Below are 19,692 nucleotides of genomic sequence, written 5' to 3' on the forward strand. Positions count from 1 at the left end.
TCCCCTCAAGAAGCCTTTCGCTGAGACAGTTCTTTTGGAATTGGCAAAGTGATATTTGGAAGCCCATAGAGGGCTATGGTGAAAAAGGAAATATCCTCAGATGAAATCTGGAAAGAAGCTTTCTGAGAAACTGCTTAGTCTTCTGTTAATTCATCTCACAGAGTTACATCTGTATTTCCTGGATCTCTTTGCTAGCCTTATTTCTGTGGAATCTGAGAACAGATATTTCGGATCCCATTGAAGACTATAGGGCCAAAGGAAATATCCTCCGATAACAAAGAGAAAGAAGCTTTCTGAGAAACTTCTTTGTGTTCTGTGAAATCATCTCACAGAGTTACAGCTTTCCCCTCAAGAAGTCTTTCGCTAGGACAGTTCTTTTGGAATTGGCAAAGTGATATTTGGAAGCCCATAGAGGGCTATGGTGAAAAGGGAAATATCCTCAGATGAAATCTGGAAAGAAGCTTTCTGAGAAACTGCTTAGTGTTCTGTTAATTCATCTCACAGAGTTACATCTGTATTTCGTGGATCTCTTTGCTAGCCTTATTTCTGTGGAATCTGAGAACAGATATTTCGGATCCCATTGAAGACTATAGGGCCAAAGGAAATATCCTCCGATAACAAAGAGAAAGAAGCTTTCTGAGAAACTTCTTTGTGTTCTGTAAAATCATCTCACAGAGTTACAGCTTTCTCCTCAAGAAGCCTTTCGCTAAGACAGTTCTTGTGGAATTGGCAAAGTGATATTTGGAAGCCCATAGAGGGCTATGGTGAAAAACGAAATATCCTCAGATGAAATCTGGAAAGAAGCTTTCTGAGAAACTTCTCTGTGATGTGTGACTTCCACTCACAGAGTTACATCTGTATTTTGTGGATCTCTTTGCTAGCCTTATTTCTGTGGAATCTGAGAACAGATATTTCGGATCCCCTTGAAGACTATAGGGCCAAAGGAAATATCCTCCGATAACAAAGAGAAAGAAGCTTTCTGAGAAACTTCTTTGTGTTCTGTGAAATCATCTCACAGAGTTACAGCTTTCCCCTCAAGAAGCCTTTCGCTAAGACAGTTCTTATGGAATTGGCAAAGTGATATTTGGAAGCCCATAGAGGGCTATGGTGAAAAAGGAAATATCCTCAGATGAAATCTGGAAAGAAGCTGTCTGAGAAACTGCACAGTGTTCTGTTAATTCATCTCACAGAGTTACATCTGTATTTCGTGGATCTCTTTGCTAGCCTTATTTCTGTGGAATCTGATAACAGATATTTCGGATCCCTTTGAAGACTATAGGGCCAAAGGAAATATCCTCCGATAACAAAGAGAAAGAAGCTTTCTGAGAAACTTCTTTGTGTTCTGTAAAATCATCTCACAGAGTTACAGCTTTCCCCTCAAGAAGCCTTTCGCTAAGACAGTTCTTGTGGAATTGGCAAAGGGATATTTGGAAGCCCATAGAGGGCTATGGTGAAAAAGGAAATATCCTCAGATGAAATCTGGAAAGAAGCTTTCTGAGAAACTTCTCTGTGATGTGTGACTTCCACTCACAGAGTTACATCTGTATTTTGTGGATCTCTTTACTAGCCTTATTTCTGTGGAATCTGAGAACAGATATTTCGTATCCCATTGAAGACTATAGGGCCAAAGGAAATATCCTCCGATAACAAAGAGAAAGAAGCTTTCTGAGAAACTTCTTTGTGTTCTGTGAAATCATCTCACAGAGTTACAGCTTTCCCCTCAAGAAGCCTTTCGATAAGACAGTTCTTGTGGAATTGGCAAACTGATATTTGGAAGCCCATAGAGGGCTATGGTGAAAAAGGAAATATCCTCAGATGAAATCTGGAAAGAAGCTTTCTGAGAAACTGCTTAGTGTTCTGTTAATTCATCTCACAGAGTTACATCTGTATTTCCTGGATCTCTTTGCTAGCCTTATTTCTGTGGAATCTGAGAACAGATATTTCGGATCCCATTGAAGACTATAGGGCCAAAGGAAATATCCTCCGATAACAAAGAGAAAGAAGCTTTCTGAGAAACTTCTTTGTGTTCTGTGAAATCATCTCACAGAGTTACAGCTTTCCCCTCAAGAAGTCTTTCGCTAGGACAGTTCTTTTGGAATTGGCAAAGTGATATTTGGAAGCCCATAGAGGGCTATGGTGAAAAGGGAAATATCCTCAGATGAAATCTGGAAAGAAGCTTTCTGAGAAACTGCTTAGTGTTCTGTTAATTCATCTCACAGAGTTACATCTGTATTTCGTGGATCTCTTTGCTAGCCTTATTTCTGTGGAATCTGAGAACAGATATTTCGGATCCCATTGAAGACTATAGGGCCAAAGGAAATATCCTCCGATAACAAAGAGAAAGAAGCTTTCTGAGAAACTTCTTTGTGTTCTGTAAAATCATCTCACAGAGTTACAGCTTTCCCCTCAAGAAGCCTTTCGCTAAGACAGTTCTTGTGGAATTGGCAAAGTGATATTTGGAAGCCCATAGAGGGCTATGGTGAAAAAGGAAATATCCTCAGATGAAATCTGGAAAGAAGCTTTCTGAGAAACTTCTCTGTGATGTGTGACTTCCACTCACAGAGTTACATCTGTATTTTGTGGATCTCTTTGCTAGCCTTATTTCTGTGGAATCTGAGAACAGATATTTCGTATCCCATTGAAGACTATAGGGCCAAAGGAAATATCCTCCGATAACAAAGAGAAAGAAGCTTTCTGAGAAACTTCTTTGTGTTCTGTGAAATCATCTCACAGAGTTACAGCTTTCCCCTCAAGAAGCCTTTCGCTAAGACAGTTCTTGTGGAATTGGCAAAGTGATATTTGGAAGCCCATAGAGGGCTATGGTGAAAAAGGAAATATCCTCAGATGAAATCTGGAAAGAAGCTTTCTGAGAAACTGCTTAGTGTTCTGTTAATTCATCTCACAGAGTTACATCTGTATTTCGTGGATCTCTTTGCTAGCCTTATTTCTGTGGAATCTGAGAACAGATATTTCGGATCCCATTGAAGATTATAGGGCCAAAGGAAATATCCTCCGATAACAAAGAGAAAGAAGCTTTCTGAGAAACTTCTTTGTGTTCTGTAAAATCATCTCACAGAGTTACAGCTTTCTCCTCAAGAAGCCTTTCGCTAAGACAGTTCTTGTGGAATTGGCAAAGTGATATTTGGAAGCCCATAGAGGGCTATGGTGAAAAAGGAAATATCCTCAGATGAAATCTGGAAAGAAGCTTTCTGAGAAACTTCTCTGTGATGTGTGACTTCCACTCACAGAGTTACATCTGTATTTTGTGGATCTCTTTGCTAGCCTTATTTCTGTGGAATCTGAGAACAGATATTTCGGATCCCATTGAAGACTATAGGGCCAAAGGAAATATCCTCCGATAACAAAGAGAAAGAAGCTTTCTGAGAAACTTCTTTGTGTTCTGTGAAATCATCTCACAGAGTTACAGCTTTCCCCTCAAGAAGCCTTTCGCTAAGACAGTTCTTTTGGAATTGGCAAAGTGATATTTGGAAGCCCATAGAGGGCTATGGTGAAAAAGGAAATATCCTCAGATGAAATCTGGAAAGAAGCTTTCTGAGAAACTGCACAGTGTTCTGTTAATTCATCTCACAGAGTTACATCTGTATTTCGTGGATCTCTTTGCTAGCCTTATTTCTGTGGAATCTGAGAACAGATATTTCGGATCCCTTTGAAGACTATAGGGCCAAAGGAAATATCCTCCGATAACAAAGAGAAAGAAGCTTTCTGAGAAACTTCTTTGTGTTCTGTAAAATCATCTCACAGAGTTACAGCTTTCCCCTCAAGAAGCCTTTCGCTAAGACAGTTCTTGTGGAATTGGCAAAGGGATATTTGGAAGCCCATAGAGGGCTATGGTGAAAAAGGAAATATCCTCAGAAGAAATCTGGAAAGAAGCTTTCTGAGAAACTTCTCTGTGATGTGTGACTTCCACTCACAGAGTTACATCTGTATTTTGTGGATCTCTTTACTAGCCTTATTTCTGTGGAATCTGAGAACAGATATTTCGTATCCCATTGAAGACTATAGGGCCAAAGGAAATATCCTCCGATAACAAAGAGAAAGAAGCTTTCTGAGAAACTTCTTTGTGTTCTGTGAAATCATCTCACAGAGTTACAGCTTTCCCCTGAAGAAGCCTTTCGATAAGACAGTTCTTGTGGAATTGGCAAACTGATATTTGGAAGCCCATAGAGGGCTATGGTGAAAAAGGAAATATCCTCAGATGAAATCTGGAAAGAAGCTTTCTGAGAAACTGCTTAGTGTTCTGTTAATTCATCTCACAGAGTTACATCTGTATTTCCTGGATCTCTTTGCTAGCCTTATTTCTGTGGAATCTGAGAACAGATATTTCGGATCCCATTGAAGACTATAGGGCCATGGAAATATCCTCCGATAACAAAGAGAAAGAAGCTTTCTGAGAAACTTCTTTGTGTTCTGTGAAATCATCTCACAGAGTTACAGCTTTCCCCTCAAGAAGTCTTTCGCTAGGACAGTTCTTTTGGAATTGGCAAAGTGATATTTGGAAGCCCATAGAGGGCTATGGTGAAAAGGGAAATATCCTCAGATGAAATCTGGAAAGAAGCTTTCTGAGAAACTGCTTAGTGTTGTGTTAATTCATCTCACAGAGTTACATCTGTATTTCGTGGATCTCTTTGCTAGCCTTATTTCTGTGGAATCTGAGAACAGATATTTCGGATCCCATTGAAGACTATAGGGCCAAAGGAAATATCCTCCGATAACAAAGAGAAAGAAGCTTTCTGAGAAACTTCTTTGTGTTCTGTAAAATCATCTCACAGAGTTACAGCTTTCCCCTCAAGAAGCCTTTCGCTAAGACAGTTCTTGTGGAATTGGCAAAGTGATATTTGGAAGCCCATAGAGGGCTATGGTGAAAAAGGAAATATCCTCAGATGAAATCTGGAAAGAAGTTTTCTGAGAAACTTCTCTGTGATGTGTGACTTCCACTCACAGAGTTACATCTGTATTTTGTGGATCTCTTTGCTAGCCTTATTTCTGTGGAATCTGAGAACAGATATTTCGTATCCCATTGAAGACTATAGGGCCAAAGGAAATATCCTCCGATAACAAAGAGAAAGAAGCTTTCTGAGAAACTTCTTTGTGTTCTGTGAAATCATCTCACAGAGTTACAGCTTTCCCCTCAAGAAGCCTTTCGCTAAGAGAGTTCTTGTGGAATTGGCAAATTGATATTTGGAAGCCCATAGAGGGCTATGGTGAAAAAGGAAATATCCTCAGATGAAATCTGGAAAGAAGCTTTCTGAGAAACTGCTTAGTGTTCTGTTAATTCATCTCACAGAGTTACATCTGTATTTCATGGATCTCTTTGCTAGCCTTATTTCTGTGGAATCTGAGAACAGATATTTCGGATCCCATTGAAGACTATAGGGCCAAAGGAAATATCCTCCGATAACAAAGAGAAAGAAGCTTTCTGAGAAGCTTCTTTGTGTTCTGTGAAATCATCTCACAGAGTTACAGCTTTCCCCTCAAGAAGCCTTTCGCTGAGACAGTTCTTGTGGAATTGGCATAGTGATAGTTGGAAGCCCATAGAGGGCTATGGTGAAAAAGGAAATATCCTCAGATGAAATCTGGAAAGAAGCTTTCTGAGAAACTGCTTAGTGTTCTGTTAATTCATCTCACAGAGTTACATCTGCATTTTGTGGATCTCTTTGCTAGCCTTATTTCTGTGGAATCTGAGAACAGATATTTCGGATCCCATTGAGGACTATAGGGCCAAAGGAAATATCCTCCGATAACAAAGAGAAAGAAGCTTTCTGAGAAACTTCTTTGTGTTCTGTGAAATCATCTCACAGAGTTACAGCTTTCCCCTCAAGAAGCCTTTCGCTAAGACAGTTCTTGTGGAATTGGCAAAGTGATATTTGGAAGCCCATAGAGGGCTATGGTGAAAAAGGAAATATCCTCAGATGAAATCTGGAAAGAAGCTTTCTGAGAAACTGCTTAGTGTTCTGTTAATTCATCTCACAGAGTTACATCTGTATTTCGTGGATCTCTTTGCTAGCCTTATTTCTGTGGAATCTGAGAACAGATATTTCGGATCCCATTGAAGACTATAGGGCCAAAGGAAATATCCTCCGATAACAAAGAGAAAGAAGCTTTCTGAGAAACTTCTTTGTGTTCTGTGAAATCATCTCGCAGAGTTACAGCTTTCCCCTCAAGAAGCCTTTCGCTAAGACAGTTCTTGTGGAATTGGCAAAGTGATATTTTTGAAGCCCATAGAGGGCTATGGTGAAAAAGGAAATATCCTCAGATGAAATCTGGAAAGAAGCTTTCTGAGAAACTTCTCTGTGATGTGTGACTTCCACTCACAGAGTTACATCTGTATTTCGTGGATCTCTTTGCTAGCCTTATTTCTGTGGAATCTGAGAACAGATATTTCGGATCCCTTTGAAGACAATACGGCCAAAGGAAATATCCTCCGATAACAAAGAGAAAGAAGCTTTCTGAGAAACTTCTTTGTGTTCTGTGAAATCATCTCACAGAGTTACAGCTTTCCCCTCAAGAAGCCTTTCACTGAGACAGTTCTTGTGGAATTGGCATAGTGATATTTGAAGCCCATAGAGGGCTATGGTGAAAAAGGAAATATCCTCAGATGAAATCTGGAAAGAAGCTTTCTGAGAAACTGCTTAGTGTTCTGCTAATTCATCTCACAGAGTTACATCTGTATTTTGTGGATCTCTTTGCTAGCCTTATTTCTGTGGAATCTGAATACAGATATTTCGGATCCCATTGAAGACTATAGGGCCAAAGGAAATATCCTCGGATAACAAAGAGAAAGAAGCTTTCTGAGAAACTTCTTTGTGTTCTGGGAAATCATCTCACAGAGTTACAGCTTTCCCCTCAAGAAGCCTTTCGCTAAGACAGTTCTTGTGGAATTGGCAAACTGATATTTGGAAGCCCATAGAGGGCTATGGTGAAAAAGGAAATATCCTCAGATGTAATCTGGAAAGAAGCTTTCTGAGAAACTGCTTAGTGTTCTGTTAATTCATCTCACAGAGTTACATCTGTATTTCGTGGATCTCTTTGCTAGCCTTATTTCTGTGGAATCTGAGAACAGATATTTCGGATCCCTTTGAAGACTATAGGGCCAAAGGAAATATCCTCCGATAACAAAGAGAAAGAAGCTTTCTGAGAAACTTCTTTGTGTTCTGTGAAATCATCTCACAGAGTTACAGCTTTCCCCTCAAGAAGCCTTTCGCTAAGACAGTTCTTGTGGAATTGGCAAAGTGATATTTGGAAGCCCATAGAGGGCTATGGTGAAAAAGGAAATATCCTCAGATGAAATCTGGAAAGAAGCTTTCTGAGAAACTGCTTAGTGTTCTGCTACTTCATCTCACAGAGTTACATCTGTATTTCGTGGATCTCTTTGCTAGCCTTATTTCTGTGGAATCTGAGAACAGATATTTCGGATCCCATTGAAGACTATAGGGCCAAAGGAAATATCCTCCGATAACAAAGAGAAAGAAGCTTTCTGAGAAACTTCTTTGTGTTCTGTGAAATCATATCACAGAGTTACAGCTTTCCCCTCAAGAAGCCTTTCGCTAAGACAGTTCTTGTGGAATTGGCAAAGTGATATTTGGAAGCCCATAGAGGGCTATGGTGAAAAAGGAAATATCCTCAGATGAAATCTGGAAAGAAGCTTTCTGAGAAACTTCTCTGTGATGTGTGACTTCCACTCACAGAGTTACATCTGTATTTCGTGGATCTCTTTGCTATCCTTATTTCTGTGGAATCTGAGAACAGATATTTCGGATCCCTTTGAATACTATACGGCCAAAGGAAATATCCTCCGATAACAAAGAGAAAGAAGCTTTCTGAGAAACTTCTTTGTGTTCTGTGAAATCATCTCACAGAGTTACAGCTTTCCCCTCAAGAAGCCTTTCACTGAGACAGTTCTTGTGGAATTGGCATAGTGATATTGGAAGCCCATAGAGGGCTATGGTGAAAAAGGAAATATCCTCAGATGAAATCTGGAAAGAAGCTTTCTGAGAAACTGCTTAGTGTTCTGCTAATTCATCTCACAGAGTTACATCTGTATTTTGTGGATCTCTTTGCTATCCTTATTTCTGTGGAATCTGAGAACAGATATTTCGGATCCCATTGAAGACTATAGGGCCAAAGGAAATATCCTCCGATAACAAAGAGAAAGAAGCTTTCTGAGAAACTTCTTTGTGTTCTGTGAAATCATCACACAGAGTTACAGCTTTCCCCTCAAGAAGCCTTTCGCTAAGACAGTTCTTGTGGAATTGGCAAAGTGATATTTGGAAGCCCATAGAGGGCTATGGTGAAAAAGGAAATATAATCAGATGAAATCTGGAAAGAAGCTTTCTGAGAAACTGCTTAGTGTTCTGTTAATTCATCTCACAGAGCTACATCTGTATTTCGTGGATCTCTTTGCTAGCCTTATTTCTGTGGAATCTGAGAACTGATATTTCGGATCCCTTTGAAGACTATAGGGCCAAAGGAAATATCCTCCGATAACAAAGAGAAAGAAGCTTTCTGAGAAACTTCTTTGTGTTCTGTAAAATCATCTCACAGAGTTACAGCTTTCCCCTCAAGAAGCCTTTCGCTAAGACAGTTTTTGTGGAATTGGCAAAGTGATATTTGGAAGCCCATAGAGGGCTATGGTGAAAAAGGAAATATCCTCAGATGAAATCTGGAAAGAAGCTTCCTGAGAAACTTCTCTGTGATGTGTGACTTCCACTCACAGATTTACATCTGTATTTCGTGGATCTCTTTGCTATCCTTATTTCTGTGGAATCTGAGAACAGATATTTCGGATCCCTTTGAAGACTATACGGCCAAAGGAAGTATCCTCCGATAACAAAGAGAAAGAAGCTTTCTGAGAAACTTCTTTGTCTTCTGTGAAATCATCTCACAGAGTTACAGCTTTCCCCTCAAGAAGCCTTTCGCTAAGACAGTTCTTGTGGAATTGGCAAAGTGATATTTGGAAGCCCATAGAGGGCTATGGTGAAAAAGGAAATATCCTCAGATGAAATCTGGAAAGAAGCTTTCTGAGAAACTGCTTAGTGTTCTGTTAATTCATCTCACAGAGTTACATCTGTATTTCGTGGATGTCTTTGCTAGCCTTATTTCTGTGGAATCTGAGAACAGATATTTCGGATCCCATTGAAGACTATAGGGCCAAAGGAAATATCCTCCGATAACAAAGAGAAAGAAGCTTTCTGAGAAACTTCTTTGTGTTCTGTGAAATCATCTCACAGAGTTACAGCTTTCCCCTCAAGAAGCCTTTCGCTAAGACAGTTCTTGTGGAATTGGCAAAGTGATATTTGGAAGCCCATAGAGGGCTACGGTGAAAAAGGAAATATCCTCAGATGAAATCTGGAAAGAAGCTTTCTGAGAAACTGCTTAGTGTTCTGTTAATTCATCTCACAGATATACATCTGTATTTCGTGGATCTCTTTGCTAGCCTTATTTCTGTGGAATCTGAGAGCAGATATTTCGGATCCCATTGAAGATTATAGGGCCAAAGGAAATATCCTCCGATAACAAAGAGAAAGAAGCTTTCTGAGAAACTTCTTTGTGTTCTGTAAAATCATCTCACAGAGTTACAGCTTTCCCCTCAAGAAGCCTTTCGCTAAGACAGTTCTTGTGGAATTGGCAAAGTGATATTTGGAAGCCCATAGAAGGCTAGGGTGAAAAAGGAAATATCCTCAGATGAAATCTGGAAAGAAGCTTTCTGAGAAACTTCTCTGTGATGTGTGACTTCCACTCACAGATTTACATCTGTATTTCGTGGATCTCTTTGCTAGCCTTATTTCTGTGGAATCTGAGAACAGATATTTCGGATCCCATTGAAGACTATAGGGCCAAAGGAAATATCCTCCGATAACAAAGAGAAAGAAGCTTTCCGAGAATCTTCTTTGTGTTCTGTGAAATCATCTCACAGAGTTACAGCTTTCCCCTCAAGAAGCCTTTCGCTGAGACAGTTCTTGTGGAATTGGCATAGTGATATTTGGAAGCCCGTAGAGGGCTATGGTGAAAAAGGAAATATCCTCAGATGAAATCTGGAAAGAAGCTTTCTGAGAAACTGCTTAGTGTTCTGCTAATTCATCTCACAGGGTTACATCTGTATTTTGTGGATCTCTTTGCTAGCCTTATTTCTGTGGAATCTGAGAACAGATATTTCGGATCCCATTGAAGACTATAGGGCCAAAGGAAATATCCTCCGATAACAAAGAGAAAGAAGCTTTCTGAGAAACTTCTTTGTGTTCTGTGAAATCATCTCACAGAGTTACAGCTTTCCCCTCTAGAAGCCTTTCGCTAAGACAGTTCTTGTAGAATTGGCAAAGTGATATTTGGAAGCCCATAGAGGGCTATGGTGAAAAAAGAAATATCCTCAGATGAAATCTGGAAAGAAGCTTTCTGAGAAACTGCTTAGTGTTCTGTTAATTCATCTCACAGAGTTACATCTGTATTTCGTGGATCTCTTTGCTAGCCTTATTTCTGTGGAATCTGAGAACAGATATTTCGGATCCCATTGAAGACTATAGGGCCAATGGAAATATCCTCCGATAACAAAGAGAAAGAAGCTTTCTGAGAAACTTCTTTGTGTTCTGTAAAATCATCTCACAGAGTTACAGCTTTCCCCTCAAGAAGCCTTTCGCTAAGACAGTTCTTGTGGAATTGGCAAAGTGATATTTGGAAGCCCATAGAGGGCTAGGGTGAAAAAGGAAATATTCTCAGATGAAATCTGGAAAGAAGATTTCTGAGAAACTTCTCTGTGATGTGTGACTTCCACTCACAGATTTACATCTGCATTTCGTGGATCTCTTTGCTATCCTTATTTCTGTGGAATCTGAGAACAGATAATTCGGATCCCTTTGAAGACTATACGGCCAAAGGAAATATCCTCCGATAACAAAGAGAAAGAAGCTTTCTGAGAAACTTCTTTGTGTTCTTTGAAATCATCTCACAGAGTTACAGCTTTCCCCTCCAGAAGCCTTTCACTGAGACAGTTCTTGTGGAATTGGCATAGTGATAGTTGGAAGCCCATAGAGGGCTATGGTGAAAAAGGAAATATCCTCAGATGAAATCTGGAAAGAAGCTTTCTGAGAAACTGCTTAGTGTTCTGTTAATTCATCTCACAGAGTTACATCTGTATTTTGTGGATCTCTTTGCTAGCCTTATTTCTGTGGAATCTGAGAACAGATATTTCGGATCCCAGTGAAGACTATAGGGCCAAAGGAAATATCCTCCGATAACAAAGAGAAAGAAGCTTTCTGAGAAACTTCTTTGTGTTCTGTGAAATCATCTCACAGAGTTACAGCTTTCCCCTCAAGAAGCCTTTCGCTAAGACAGTTCTTGTGGAATTGGCAAAGTGATATTTGGAAGCCCATAGAGGGCTATGGTGAAAAAGGAAATATCCTCAGATGAAATCTGGAAAGAAGCTTTCTGAGAAACTGCTTAGTGTTCTGTTAATTCATCTCACAGAGTTACATCTGTATTTCGTGGATCTCTTTGCTAGCCTTATTTCTGTGGAATCTGAGAACAAATATTTCGGATTCCATTGAAGACTATAGGGCCAAAGGAAATATCCTCCGATAACAAAGAGAAAGAAGCTTTCTGAGAAACTTCTTTGTGTTCTGTGAAATCATCTCACAGAGTTACAGCTTTCCCCTCAAGAAGCCTTTCGCTAAGACAGTTCTTGTGGAATTGGCAAAGTGATATTTGGAAGCCCATAGAGGGCTATGGTGAAAAAGGAAATATCCTCAGATGAAATCTGGAAAGAAGCTTTCTGAGAAACTGCTTAGTGTTCTGTTAATTCATCTCACAGAGTTACATCTGTATTTCGTGGATCTCTTTGCTAGCCTTATTTCTGTGGAATCTGAGAACAGATATTTCGGATCCCATTGAAGACTATAGGGCCAAAGGAAATATCCTCCGATAACAAAGAGAAAGAAGGTTTCTGAGAAACTTCTTTGTGTTCTGTGAAATCATCTCACAGAGTTACACCTTTCCTCTCAAGAAGCCTTTCGCTAAGACAGTTCTTGTGGAATTGGCAAAGTGATATTTGGAAGCCCATAGAGGGCTATGGTGAAAAAGGAAATATCCTCAGATGAAATCTGGAAAGAAGCTTTCTGAGAAACTGCTTAGTGTTCTGTTAATTCATCTCACAGAGTTACATCTGTATTTCGTGGATCTCTTTGCTAGCCTTATTTCTGTGGAATCTGAGAACAGATATTTCGGATCCCATTGAAGACTATAGGGCCAAAGGAAATATCCTCCGATAAAAAAGAGAAAGAAGCTTTCTGAGAAACTTCTTTGTGTTCTGTAAAATCATCTCACAGAGTTACAGCTTTCCCCTCAAGAAGCCTTTCGCTAAGACAGTTCTTGTGGAATTGGCAAAGTGATATTTGGAAGCCCATAGAGGGCTAGGGTGAAAAAGGAAATATCCTCAGATGAAATCTGGAAAGAAGATTTCTGAGAAACTTCTCTGTGATGTGTGACTTCCACTCACAGAGTTACATCTGTGTTTCGTGGATCTCTTTGCTATCCTTATTTCTGTGGAATCTGAGAACAGATAATTCGGATCCCTTTGAAGACTATACGGCCAAAGGAAATATCCTCCGATAACAAAGAGAAAGAAGCTTTCTGAGAAACTTCTTTGTGTTCTGTGAAATCATATCACAGAGTTACAGCTTTCCCCTCAAGAAGCCTTTCGCTGAGACAGTTCTTGTGGAATTGGCAAAGTGATATTTGGAAGCCCATAGAGGGCTATGGTGAAAAAGGAAATATCCTCAGATGAAATCTGGAAAGAAGCTTTCTGAGAAACTGCTTAGTGTTCTGTTAATTCATCTCACAGAGTTACATCTGTTTTTCGTGGATCTCTTTGCTAGCCTTATTTCTGTGGAATCTGAGAACAGATATTTCGGATCCCATTGAAGACTATAGGGCCAAAGGAAATATCCTCCGATAACAAAGAGAAAGAAGCTTTCTGAGAAACTTCTTTGTGTTCTGTGAAATCATCTCACAGAGTTACAGCTTTCCCCTCAAGAAGCCTTTCGCTAAGACAGTTCTTGTGGAATTGGCAAACTGATATTTGGAAGCATATAGAGGGCTATGGTGAAAAAGGAAATATCCTCAGATGAAATCTGGAAAGAAGCTTTCTGAGAAACTGCTTAGTGTTCTGTTAATTCATCTCACAGAGTTACATCTGTATTTCGTGGATCTCTTTGCTAGCCTTATTTCTGTGGAATCTGAGAACAAATATTTCGGATCCCATTGAAGACTATAGGGCCAAAGGAAATATCCTCCGATAACAAAGAGAAAGAAGCTTTCTGAGAAACTTCTTTGTGTTCTGTGAAATCATCTCACAGAGTTACAGCTTTCCCCTCAAGAAGCCTTTCGCTAAGACAGTTCTTGTGGAATTGGCAAAGTGATATTTGGAAGCCCATAGAGGGCTATGGCGAAAAAGGAAATATCCTCAGATGAAATCTGGAAAGAAGCTTTCTGAGAAACTGCTTAGTGTTCTGTTAATTCATCTCACAGAGTTACATCTATATTTCGTGGATCTCTTTGCTAGCCTTATTTCTGTGGAATCTGAGAACAGATATTTCGGATCCCATTGAAGACTATAGGGCCAAAGGAAATATCCTCCGATAACAAAGAGAAAGAAGCTTTCTGAGAAACTTCTTTGTGTTCTGTAAAATCATCTCACAGAGTTACAGCTTTCCCCTCAAGAAGCCTTTCGCTAAGACAGTTCTTGTGGAATTGGCAAAGTGATATTTGGAAGCCCTTAGAGGGCTATGGTGAAAAAGGAAATATCCTCAGATGAAATCTGGAAAGAAGCTTTCTGAGAAACTGCTTAGTGTTCTGTTAATTCATCCCACAGAGTTACATCTGTATTTCGTGGATCTCTTTGCTAGCCTTATTTCTGTGGAATCTGAGAACAGATACTTCGGATCCCATTGAAGACTATAGGGCCAAAGGAAATATCCTCCGATAACAAAGAGAAAGAAGCTTTCTGAGAAACTTCTTTGTGTTCTGTAAAATCATCTCACAGAGTTACAGCTTTCCCCTCAAGAAGCCTTTCGCTAAGACAGTTCTTGTGGAATTGGCAAAGTGATATTTGGAAGCCCATAGAGGGCTAGGGTGAAAAAGGAAATATTCTCAGATGAAATCTGGAAAGAAGATTTCTGAGAAACTTCTCTGTGATGTGTGACTTCCACTCACAGATTTACATCTGCATTTCGTGGATCTCTTTGCTATCCTTATTTCTGTGGAATCTGAGAACAGATAATTCGGATCCCTTTGAAGACTATACGGCCAAAGGAAATATCCTCCGATAACAAAGAGAAAGAAGCTTTCTGAGAAACTTCTTTGTGTTCTTTGAAATCATCTCACAGAGTTACAGCTTTCCCCTCCAGAAGCCTTTCACTGAGACAGTTCTTGTGGAATTGGCATAGTGATAGTTGGAAGCCCATAGAGGGCTATGGTGAAAAAGGAAATATCCTCAGATGAAATCTGGAAAGAAGATTTCTGAGAAACTGCTTAGTGTTCTGTTAATTCATCTCACAGAGTTACATCTGTATTTTGTGGATCTCTTTGCTAGCCTTATTTCTGTGGAATCTGAGAACAGATATTTCGGATCCCAGTGAAGACTATAGGGCCAAAGGAAATATCCTCCGATAACAAAGAGAAAGAAGCTTTCTGAGAAACTTCTTTGTGTTCTGTGAAATCATCTCACAGAGTTACAGCTTTCCCCTCAAGAAGCCTTTCGCTAAGACAGTTCTTGTGGAATTGGCAAAGTGATATTTGGAAGCCCATAGAGGGCTATGGTGAAAAAGGAAATATCCTCAGATGAAATCTGGAAAGAAGCTTTCTGAGAAACTGCTTAGTGTTCTGTTAATTCATCTCACAGAGTTACATCTGTATTTCGTGGATCTCTTTGCTAGCCTTATTTCTGTGGAATCTGAGAACAAATATTTCGGATTCCATTGAAGACTATAGGGCCAAAGGAAATATCCTCCGATAACAAAGAGAAAGAAGCTTTCTGAGAAACTTCTTTGTGTTCTGTGAAATCATCTCACAGAGTTACAGCTTTCCCCTCAAGAAGCCTTTCGCTAAGACAGTTCTTGTGGAATTGGCAAAGTGATATTTGGAAGCCCATAGAGGGCTATGGTGAAAAAGGAAATATCCTCAGATGAAATCTGGAAAGAAGCTTTCTGAGAAACTGCTTAGTGTTCTGTTAATTCATCTCACAGAGTTACATCTGTATTTCGTGGATCTCTTTGCTAGCCTTATTTCTGTGGAATCTGAGAACAGATATTTCGGATCCCATTGAAGACTATAGGGCCAAAGGAAATATCCTCCGATAACAAAGAGAAAGAAGGTTTCTGAGAAACTTCTTTGTGTTCTGTGAAATCATCTCACAGAGTTACACCTTTCCTCTCAAGAAGCCTTTCGCTAAGACAGTTCTTGTGGAATTGGCAAAGTGATATTTGGAAGCCCATAGAGGGCTATGGTGAAAAAGGAAATATCCTCAGATGAAATCTGGAAAGAAGCTTTCTGAGAAACTGCTTAGTGTTCTGTTAATTCATCTCACAGAGTTACATCTGTATTTCGTGGATCTCTTTGCTAGCCTTATTTCTGTGGAATCTGAGAACAGATATTTCGGATCCCATTGAAGACTATAGGGCCAAAGGAAATATCCTCCGATAACAAAGAGAAAGAAGCTTTCTGAGAAACTTCTTTGTGTTCTGTAAAATCATCTCACAGAGTTACAGCTTTCCCCTCAAGAAGCCTTTCGCTAAGACAGTTCTTGTGGAATTGGCAAAGTGATATTTGGAAGCCCATAGAGGGCTAGGGTGAAAAAGGAAATATCCTCAGATGAAATCTGGAAAGAAGATTTCTGAGAAACTTCTCTGTGATGTGTGACTTCCACTCACAGAGTTACATCTGTGTTTCGTGGATCTCTTTGCTATCCTTATTTCTGTGGAATCTGAGAACAGATAATTCGGATCCCTTTGAAGACTATACGGCCAAAGGAAATATCCTCCGATAACAAAGAGAAAGAAGCTTTCTGAGAAACTTCTTTGTGTTCTGTGAAATCATATCACAGAGTTACAGCTTTCCCCTCAAGAAGCCTTTCGCTGAGACAGTTCTTGTGGAATTGGCAAAGTGATATTTGGAAGCCCATAGAGGGCTATGGTGAAAAAGGAAATATCCTCAGATGAAATCTGGAAAGAAGCTTTCTGAGAAACTGCTTAGTGTTCTGTTAATTCATCTCACAGAGTTACATCTGTTTTTCGTGGATCTCTTTGCTAGCCTTATTTCTGTGGAATCTGAGAACAGATATTTCGGATCCCATTGAAGACTATAGGGCCAAAGGAAATATCCTCCGATAACAAAGAGAAAGAAGCTTTCTGAGAAACTTCTTTGTGTTCTGTGAAATCATCTCACAGAGTTACAGCTTTCCCCTCAAGAAGCCTTTCGCTAAGACAGTTCTTGTGGAATTGGCAAACTGATATTTGGAAGCATATAGAGGGCTATGGTGAAAAAGGAAATATCCTCAGATGAAATCTGGAAAGAAGCTTTCTGAGAAACTGCTTAGTGTTCTGTTAATTCATCTCACAGAGTTACATCTGTATTTCGTGGATCTCTTTGCTAGCCTTATTTCTGTGGAATCTGAGAACAAATATTTCGGATCCCATTGAAGACTATAGGGCCAAAGGAAATATCCTCCGATAACAAAGAGAAAGAAGCTTTCTGAGAAACTTCTTTGTGTTCTGTGAAATCATCTCACAGAGTTACAGCTTTCCCCTCAAGAAGCCTTTCGCTAAGACAGTTCTTGTGGAATTGGCAAAGTGATATTTGGAAGCCCATAGAGGGCTATGGCGAAAAAGGAAATATCCTCAGATGAAATCTGGAAAGAAGCTTTCTGAGAAACTGCTTAGTGTTCTGTTAATTCATCTCACAGAGTTACATCTATATTTCGTGGATCTCTTTGCTAGCCTTATTTCTGTGGAATCTGAGAACAGATATTTCGGATCCCATTGAAGACTATAGGGCCAAAGGAAATATCCTCCGATAACAAAGAGAAAGAAGCTTTCTGAGAAACTTCTTTGTGTTCTGTAAAATCATCTCACAGAGTTACAGCTTTCCCCTCAAGAAGCCTTTCGCTAAGACAGTTCTTGTGGAATTGGCAAAGTGATATTTGGAAGCCCTTAGAGGGCTATGGTGAAAAAGGAAATATCCTCAGATGAAATCTGGAAAGAAGCTTTCTGAGAAACTGCTTAGTGTTCTGTTAATTCATCCCACAGAGTTACATCTGTATTTCGTGGATCTCTTTGCTAGCCTTATTTCTGTGGAATCTGAGAACAGATACTTCGGATCCCATTGAAGACTATAGGGCCAAAGGAAATATCCTCCGATAACAAAGAGAAAGAAGCTTTCTGAGAAACTTCTTTGTGTTCTGTAAAATCATCTCACAGAGTTACAGCTTTCCCCTCAAGAAGCCTTTCGCTAAGACAGTTCTTGTGGAATTGGCAAAGTGATATTTGGAAGCCCATAGAGGGCTAGGGTGAAAAAGGAAATATTCTCAGATGAAATCTGGAAAGAAGATTTCTGAGAAACTTCTCTGTGATGTGTGACTTCCACTCACAGATTTACATCTGCATTTCGTGGATCTCTTTGCTATCCTTATTTCTGTGGAATCTGAGAACAGATAATTCGGATCCCTTTGAAGACTATACGGCCAAAGGAAATATCCTCCGATAACAAAGAGAAAGAAGCTTTCTGAGAAACTTCTTTGTGTTCTTTGAAATCATCTCACAGAGTTACAGCTTTCCCCTCCAGAAGCCTTTCACTGAGACAGTTCTTGTGGAATTGGCATAGTGATAGTTGGAAGCCCATAGAGGGCTATGGTGAAAAAGGAAATATCCTCAGATGAAATCTGGAAAGAAGATTTCTGAGAAACTGCTTAGTGTTCTGTTAATTCATCTCACAGAGTTACATCTGTATTTTGTGGATCTCTTTGCTAGCCTTATTTCTGTGGAATCTGAGAACAGATATTTCGGATCCCAGTGAAGACTATAGGGCCAAAGGAAATATCCTCCGATAACAAAGAGAAAGAAGCTTTCTGAGAAACTTCTTTGTGTTCTGTGAAATCATCTCACAGAGTTACAGCTTTCCCCTCAAGAAGCCTTTCGCTAAGACAGTTCTTGTGGAATTGGCAAAGTGATATTTGGAAGCCCATAGAGGGCTATGGTGAAAAAGGAAATATCCTCAGATGAAATCTGGAAAGAAGCTTTCTGAGAAACTGCTTAGTGTTCTGTTAATTCATCTCACAGAGTTACATCTGTATTTCGTGGATCTCTTTGCTAGCCTTATTTCTGTGGAATCTGAGAACAAATATTTCGGATTCCATTGAAGACTATAGGGCCAAAGGAAATATCCTCCGATAACAAAGAGAAAGAAGCTTTCTGAGAAACTTCTTTGTGTTCTGTGAAATCATCTCACAGAGTTACAGCTTTCCCCTCAAGAAGCCTTTCGCTAAGACAGTTCTTGTGGAATTGGCAAAGTGATATTTGGAAGCCCATAGAGGGCTATGGTGAAAAAGGAAATATCCTCAGATGAAATCTGGAAAGAAGCTTTCTGAGAAACTGCTTAGTGTTCTGTTAATTCATCTCACAGAGTTACATCTGTATTTCGTGGATCTCTTTGCTAGCCTTATTTCTGTGGAATCTGAGAACAGATATTTCGGATCCCATTGAAGACTATAGGGCCAAAGGAAATATCCTCCGATAACAAAGAGAAAGAAGGTTTCTGAGAAACTTCTTTGTGTTCTGTGAAATCATCTCACAGAGTTACACCTTTCCTCTCAAGAAGCCTTTCGCTAAGACAGTTCTTGTGGAATTGGCAAAGTGATATTTGGAAGCCCATAGAGGGCTATGGTGAAAAAGGAAATATCCTCAGATGAAATCTGGAAAGAAGCTTTCTGAGAAACTGCTTAGTGTTCTGTTAATTCATCTCACAGAGTTACATCTGTATTTCGTGGATCTCTTTGCTAGCCTTATTTCTGTGGAATCTGAGAACAGATATTTCGGATCCCATTGAAGACTATAGGGCCAAAGGAAATATCCTCCGATAACAAAGAGAAAGAAGCTTTCTGAGAAACTTCTTTGTGTTCTGTAAAATCATCTCACAGAGTTACAGCTTTCCCCTCAAGAAGCCTTTCGCTAAGACAGTTCTTGTGGAATTGGCAAAGTGATATTTGGAAGCCCATAGAGGGCTAGGGTGAAAAAGGAAATATCCTCAGATGAAATCTGGAAAGAAGATTTCTGAGAAACTTCTCTGTGATGTGTGACTTCCACTCACAGAGTTACATCTGTGTTTCGTGGATCTCTTTGCTATCCTTATTTCTGTGGAATCTGAGAACAGATAATTCGGATCCCTTTGAAGACTATACGGCCAAAGGAAATATCCTCCGATAACAAAGAGAAAGAAGCTTTCTGAGAAACTTCTTTGTGTTCTGTGAAATCATATCACAGAGTTACAGCTTTCCCCTCAAGAAGCCTTTCGCTGAGACAGTTCTTGTGGAATTGGCAAAGTGATATTTGGAAGCCCATAGAGGGCTATGGTGAAAAAGGAAATATCCTCAGATGAAATCTGGAAAGAAGCTTTCTGAGAAACTGCTTAGTGTTC

Source organism: Macaca fascicularis, chromosome 19 (assembly GCF_037993035.2).
Source record: "Macaca fascicularis isolate 582-1 chromosome 19, T2T-MFA8v1.1".
Classification (NCBI taxonomy): Eukaryota; Metazoa; Chordata; class Mammalia; order Primates; family Cercopithecidae; genus Macaca; species Macaca fascicularis.